This window comes from Schistocerca americana, chromosome 8 (genome assembly GCF_021461395.2).
Source record: "Schistocerca americana isolate TAMUIC-IGC-003095 chromosome 8, iqSchAmer2.1, whole genome shotgun sequence".
In the NCBI taxonomy this organism is placed as follows: Eukaryota; Metazoa; Arthropoda; class Insecta; order Orthoptera; family Acrididae; genus Schistocerca; species Schistocerca americana.
The window spans coordinates 519,801,478-519,809,490 of NC_060126.1; the positions used below are offsets into that span (position 1 = coordinate 519,801,478).

At 41.6% G+C, this 8,013-nt stretch overlaps 1 non-coding gene across 1 annotated transcript; it reads left to right on the plus strand.

Annotated features, from left to right (window-relative positions):
* Positions 1-555: 555 nt before the first annotated feature.
* Positions 556-628, plus strand: Trnav-cac. Its single transcript has one exon. It is a non-coding gene; the product is annotated as a tRNA-Val (tRNA).
* Positions 629-8,013: the final 7,385 nt, after the last annotated feature.

The following is an 8,013-nucleotide window of genomic DNA, read 5'->3' on the forward strand; positions in this document are numbered from 1 at the left end:
GTCATCGAGAAAATCGACAGTTAAAAGAAACCGTTGCGGTGAAATACTCTCTACGATTGATAGTTTTCTACAGCGTTGTGGCGCAGCGGTAAGCGCTCGGGTTCGTAATCCGAAGGTCGCTGGATCGAATCTCGCGCCATGCAATTTTTTTTAATTATTAGTTTTTTGTTATTCAAATATATATATATATATATATATATATATATATATATATATATATATATATATATATATATATATATATATATATATATATATAATGGAAGGAAACATTCCACGTGGGAAAAATTATCACTGCTGGGCTCGCACTGCCTGCTGCTGAGAAAGTGATTGCTTTTGCTTTTGCTGATATGACTTGCAATAACGACTGCGCGAAACGCCGCTATCTCGTTAGGGGTGCTACGGCAGACACCCTCTCGAGCACCCCGAAGACTTCTTGAGCCCTCGGCTGTGATGGGTTCCAAGCTGACAAAAGAACTGTCGTGTGTGCATTCGCGGACGAGAGAAAGGCTGAGGCAAGTTCGAGTGAACAAGGATGGACTCCTCGGGTCCGTCGTTTCCGTAGTGTAGCGGTTATCACGTCTGCTTCACACGCAGAAGGTCCCCGGTTCGATCCCGGGCGGGAACAGAATTTTCCTGCCTCTGTCGTATTGTCCTCCAATGAGCCACGTCGTGTGTGGATCTGCTGCATGTCTCTTCGTTTTGCAAGTACCACATTTATTGAATTTTTTAGTTACGATGGCAACATCACTACAAGTTGTCTGTGAAGTAAGGTGCACACTGCTGAAGCCCAGGCTATCCGTGATCTGAAGGCTGACCGATCCATCGTCATTCTTCCGGCGGACAAGGGTTCCACGACCGTGGTACTTGATCGTCGGGAGTATGTGGCTGAGGGACTGCGTCAGCTTTCAGACAACACCACATACAAAGTTTGCCAAGGTAACCCCATTCCCGATGTCCAGGCGGAGCTTCAAGGAATCCTCAGAACCTTAGGCCCCCTGCAAAACCTTTCACCTGACTCCATCAACCTCCTGACCCCACCGACACCCCGCACCCCACCTTCTACCTTCTTCCTAAAATCCACAAACCCAATCATCCCGGCCGCCCCATTGTAGCTGGTTACCAAGCCCCCACAGAACGTATCTCTGCCTACGTAGATCAACACCTTCAACCCATTACATGCAGTCTCCCATCCTTCATCAAGGACACCAACCACTTCCTTGAACGCCTGGAATCCTTACCCAATCTGTTACCCCCGGAAACCATCCTTGTAACCATTGATGCCACGTCCTTATACACTAATATTCCGCACGTCCAGGGCCTCGCTGCGATGGAGCATTTCCTTTCACGCCGATCACCTGCCACCCTACCTAAAACCTCTTTCCTCATCACCTTAGCCAGCTTCATCCTGACCCACAACTTCTTCACTTTTGAGGGCCAGACATACCAACAATTAAAGGGAACAGCCATGGGCACCAGGATGGCCCCCTCGTACGCCAACCTATTCATGGGTCGCTTAGAGGAAGCCTTCTTGGTTACCCAAGTCTGCCAACCCAAAGTTTGGTACAGATTTATTGATGACATCTTCATGATCTGGACTCACAGTGAAGAAGAACTCCAGAATTTCCTCTCCAACCTCAACTCCTTTGGTTCCATCAGTTTCACCTGGTCCTACTCCAAATCCCATGCCACTTTCCTTGACGTTGACCTCCACCTGTCCAATGGCCAACTTCACACGTCCGTCCACATCAAACCCACCAACAAGCAACAGTACCTCCATTATGACAGCTGCCACCCATTCCACATCAAACGGTCCCTTCCCTACAGCCTAGGTCTTCGTGGCAAACGAATCTGCTCCAGTCCGGAATCCCTGAATCATTACACCAACAACCTGAAAACAGCTTTCGCATCCCGCAACTACCCTCCCGACCTGGTACAGAAGCAAATAACCAGAGCCACTTCCTCGTCCCCTCAAACCCAGAATCCCCCACAGAAGAACCACAAAAGTGCCCCACTTGTGACAGGATACTTTCCGGGACTGGACCAGACTCTGAATGTGGCTCTCCAGCAGGGATACGACTTCCTCAAATCCTGCCCTGAAATGAGGTCCATCCTTCATGAAATCCTCCCCACTCCGCCAAGAGTGTCTTTCCGCCGTCCACCTAACCTTCGTAACCTGTTAGTTCATCCCTATGAAATCCCCAAACCACCTTCCCTACCCTCTGGCTCCTATCCTTGTAACCGCCCCCGATGCAAAACCTGTCCCATGCACCCTCCCACCACCACCTACTCCAGTCCTGTAACCCGGAAGGTGTACACGATCAGAGGCAGAGCCACGTGTGAAAGCACCCACGTGATTTACCAACTGACCTGCCTACACTGTGATGCATTCTATGTGGGAATGACCAGCAACAAACTGTCCATTCGCATGAATGGACACAGGCAGACAGTGTTTGTTGGTAATGAGGATCACCCTGTGGCTAAACATGCCTTGGTGCACAGCCAGCACATCTTGGCACAGTGTTACACCGTCCGGGTTATCTGGATACTTCCCACCAACACCAACCTATCCGAACTCCGGAGATGGGAACTTGCCCTTCAGTATATCCTCTATTCTCGTCATCCGCCAGGCCTCAATCTCCGCTAATTTCAAGTTGCCGCCACTCATACCTCACCTGTCTTTCAACAACTTCTTTGCCTCTACACTTCTGCCTCGACTGACATCTCTGCCCAAACTCTTTGTCTTTAAATATGTCTGCTTGTGTCTGTATGTGTGGATGGATATGTGCGTGTGTGCGAGTGTATACCTGTCCTTTTTTCCCCCTAAGGTAAGTCTTTCCGCTCCCGGGATTGGAATGACTCCTTACCCTCTCCCTTAAAACCCACTTCCTTTCGTCTTCCCCTCTCCTTCCCTCTTTCCTGATGAGGCAACAGTTTGTTGCGAAAGCTTGAATTTTGTGTGTGTGTTTGTGTTTGTTTGTGTGTCTATCGACCTGCCAGCGCTTTTGTTCGGTAAGTCACCTCATCTATATATATATATATATATATATATATATATATATATATATATATATAAATAATTCCCGGCAATCAGTTGCAACAATTATGCATTTAATAAGTTGTTGAAAGTCGTTTGTCGCGGAAAAACTGGTGACTTCGAACATCATTATGTTTTCCGCAAACAAAGTTGTATTTCACAAATGTTATTAATTGTCTTCATAATGTTAACCACGTATAGTTAACGGAAGACGTAGAAACGATATTCCAAAAAAAATATATATATATATCACTTCTCAGCCGTCATCGAGAAAATCGACAGTTAAAAGAAACCGTTGCGGTGAAATACTCTCTACGATTGATAGTTTTCTACAGCGTTGTGGCGCAGCGGTAAGCGCTCGGGTTCGTAATCCGAAGGTCGCTGGATCGAATCTCGCGCCATGCAATTTTTTTTAATTATTAGTTTTTTGTTATTCAAATATATATTATATATATATATATATATATATATAATTCCCGGCAATCAGTTGCAACAATTATGCATTTAATAAGTTGTTGAAAGTCGTTTGTCGCGGAAAAACTGGTGACTTCGAACATCATTATGTTTTCCGCAAACAAAGTTGTATTTCACAAATGTTATTAATTGTCTTCATAATGTTAACCACGTATAGTTAACGGAAGACGTAGAAACGATATTCCAAAAAAAAAAATATATATATATATATATATATATATATATATATATATATATATATATATATATATATATATATATATATATATATATATATATATATATATATATATGTGTGTGTGTATACACATTTGAATTACAAAAAAAAAAAAAAAAAAAAAAAAAAAAAAAAAAAAAAAAAAAAAAAAAAAATTGCATGGTGCGAGATTCGATCTGGCGACCTTCGGATTATAAACCCTAAGCGCTTACCGCTGAGCCATGAAGCTGTGGAAAATAATTAAACGTAGAGAGTATTTCACCGCAGCGGTTTCTTTTAACTGTCGATTTTCTCGACAACGGCTGAGAAGTGCGTCTTGGTGCTTTGCCACATTACACCTGTGGCCATGAGCTTTTATTATGCGCAGTATGAATCCAATCTGAATTTCACAATTGGCGACCTCCCCTTGTAAGTCCAAGACTGTATGGGAAGTAATGCTTGATGTGGAAAGGATGGCATCAGTCAAAATGTAAGTGCTATTGTTTAGTGATAGGTTTAAAGTGGATGGAAGTGTGTAGCTGGCCTTCAGTGAGGATAAGATAAACATCAAGGAAAGTAGCAAGGGATTTAGAATAGGACCATTTGAAATTTAATTGGGAGAAGATATTCAGAGATTCCGGGAATTTTAACAAGTCAGTCTCACCACGAGTCCATATGGTAAAGACATCATCAATATATATAAACCAAACCAGGGGCTGAAGACTTATGGATCCCAGGAAAGCCCCTCCAAGCAATCCATAAAAAGGCTGGCATAGGAAGGAGCCATCCTGGTTCCCATGGGCAAACCCCTTATCTGTTTGTAAGTCTGCCCCTCAAAGATGAAGTTGTTGTTGGCAACTATAAAGTTGATTAAGATGAGTTGGAAGCATGTCATAGGTTTGGAATCAGGTGGGCGCTGGCTGAGGAAATGTTCAGCAGCAGACAGACCATGTATGTGGGCGATGGTGGTCTAGAGGGAAGCGGCATCAATGGTGACAAGCAGGTTGTGTGGTGGGAGTGGGACGGGCATGGATTTCAGACGATCTACGTGTCATATACAAGCTGTTATGTAAACACTGTTTGGCCTTTCACTTGGCACAACTACTACCAAACCATCAATTAGGATGAACAGCTATAGGTGTATACTGGAAACACGTAATATCCTGTTGCAGAGCGTGCTCTACAACATGACAATTGTGACCTTGGCGCTTGTTTCACCAGACGTGCCATCTGGATTCTCCCCCCAGACACCAGTTTCTCAGAACTCTGCAGGTGGGAAGTAGTACTACAACATTTCCTTGGTTCTCGTCACCCACCTGGCCTTAATTTACGTTAATTTCTTCTATCTCAGCATTTCTTCAATCCATTTTAGTTTCCTACATATTTCATTGTCTTACCCGTCTATTTTTCGCCGCCTCCTCCCATCTCTTGTTATGTACAGTGCACTTAGCTTTTTACTCTTATTAACTCGTGCATGATGTTTAAGCAGTAATCTCTGTCTTGCGTGTTACCCTGTCTTCCACCTTTAAGCTCTCAGGTTCTCAAATCTCGTCTGATGCAGGCCCCAACAATCAGTCTTTCCTTCTCATCCCACGTGGTAGGTCTCCCCGGACACGCAGTCCTGGGTGACTTTCCCAAAGTCTACTCCTTTTCCTAGACCTCTGCAGTCATTTTCCTTCACCCCTCTTCCTTCCCCTTCAACCTTTCTGTCTGAAGAAGGAGCCACTGGCTCCGAAAGCTTGCCTAATTACAACCTTCTTTTGTGTGTGTGTGTGTTCTGCTGTCACTTAGTGAATAGATTTTTTATCTATCCAATTAAAATATTAAACTACTTTGCCATTTGAAGTGTAATAAGTTGATAGCAGTACTGATTTTCTGACCCTGTCAGCCTTCTGAAATGTTTATTAACTGTTGTTGACTGAGCAACTGCCAAGAGCTTCACAGTTTATGAAGGCGAAATTGTGCCAACAATGTTGGAAATTGCATTATCTTGTCATCAATATTGTGCATAATAATAATAATAATAATAATATCAATATTAACAATTATCTGTCTTCAAGTTCTGTAGGAGCATCTGAGCCAAAACTGTGGTTATGTCAGGAATCATCACAAAATAGTTCATGGAAAGTTAATTAAAAATAAAGAAAAACAATGGATGGAATATACATATGAATACTTCAGCACAATGGAAGACCCTGAAATGCAGCAAGTAACTCCTGAACTTTTATGAAAAGAGTGTGCAACCTGGGTTTGGATTTTCTGGGAGTTACCGCAACATGTTATTTTTATTGACGGCCTAATGAATAAGAATATTGCACACTTTTGTGTACAGTGGTTCAGGAAGTATTTTATTTAAGTACAGTTCAAATAATTTTGTCTTTGTGTTTGACTTAAGGCATGGATCCACTAGTAGCCAACTGTGAGTAACTTCTGCAAGTACTTGCCGAATGGTTTAAATTAGAACAAAAACTTGTGCAAGTTTTCTTCTGCAAGTCACTCGGGCAAGAACTTGCTACAAGTACTTGAGGAAGTGTTTCCACTAGTGCCACATTTTGAGACAATCAGGTGGAAGTTTGCAGTGTTGTGCACAAAAATCAGAGTGGCCACCACCACTTTTGAATTATTGTTACATACTGAAACAAAAATGTGATGAACAAAATTATAAGAAAAAAAGAAGTAGTGGGTGCAGAGACATACATGTTTAAGTTTTCAAAAACATTACTGAATGAACTAAAAACAGAGGACTCTGCTCAGATCAAAAACTTTCTAAGAATATCGTATGCAAGTTTTGCACAACTTTTGTCTATTGTAGAAACAAGTATTCAGAAACAGGATGCAAACATGCAGCAAGCTGTTTCACCAAGAGATTGCCTTTTAATTACGTTTTGATTTTTAGCAACAGGTAAGAGAATAAAAGTGTCCTCGACTGCTATGAGACTCTATGTATGAATGTTTGAAAAGAGTGTATTTAAAGGTTAGTATTTTGATATTTCATAAGTTCACTCAGATAATTCACTTAGGCAGAACATTTGCAAAACAATTACCGTGTGAATGATTCACTTTTGTAGACTCAGGTAAAATAACTACTTCATCTGATGGCGTGTACATTATAGGAATAAACTTTCTATCATCAGATATCCAAACATTGCAGCATCATTCTCTGCCAACGTTTTGCAAAATTGCTTCTTGGATTCTACTCTCTCTCTCTCTCTCTCTCTCTCTCTCTCTCTTTTTAAATTGCTGATTGCGACAGTGCTATAAGCTGTGAAACAACATGAAACAACACTTGAAATTTATCATTACGTTTCTGCATCATTTCCAAGGCATTTTCCAAAACTCTATCAGAATCTGACTGTCCATATTTTTTTTTTTTTACAAAGAGTCCTTCTGACTTCTGTTAGTAGGCCTATTTGTGTCGCGTTACTTTTCTTTTTGTTTTCTATGTCTGTTACCCAAAATAAATGTCATAATGTAATATGCTTATTACTATTTATATGTATAAATTACAGGTAGAACTCTTGATTTTTGTACTTTCTGGTATCTTTAACAGAAAAATAGTTGCAAATTGTTAATGGTTTTGAAAGTAGATGGGATTTTCCAAACTGTATTGATGCTGTGGTTTGAAAACATGATGTATAGGCTCCCAAGAATGAAGGTAGTGAGTACTTTAATCATAAAGGCACAAATACTATTGTGCTGTTAGCACTGGTTAGACCTGATTGTAGAGTTCTATACTTTGATGTGGACAGTAATGGTAGAATGTCTGATGATGGAATTTGTAACAACTATTAAACTGTCAGACTATCTTGGGCACAGTAATTTGAATTTACCAGTTCCTCAAATTTCATAAGGTAGAATTGTTCAGACACCAGATGTCATTGTTGCTGATAACAGACACATTCCACGTGGGAAAAATATATCTAAAAACAAAGATCATGTGACTTACCAAACGAAAGCGCTGGCAGGTCGATTGACACACAAACATACACACAAAATTCAAGCTTTCGCAACCAACGGTTGCTTCGTCAGGAAAGAGGGAAGGAGAGGGAAAGACGAAAGGATGTGGGTTTTAAGGGAGAGGGTAAGGAGTCATTCCAATCCCGGGAGCGGAAAGACTTACCTTAGGGGGAAAAAAGGACAGGTATACACTCGCACACACACACATATCCATCCACACATATACAGACACAAGGCAGACATATGTAAATGCAAAGAGGTTGGGCAGAGATATCAGTCGAGGTGGAAGTACAGAGGCAAAGATGTTGTTGAATGACAGGTGAGGTATGAGCGGCGGAAACTTGAAATT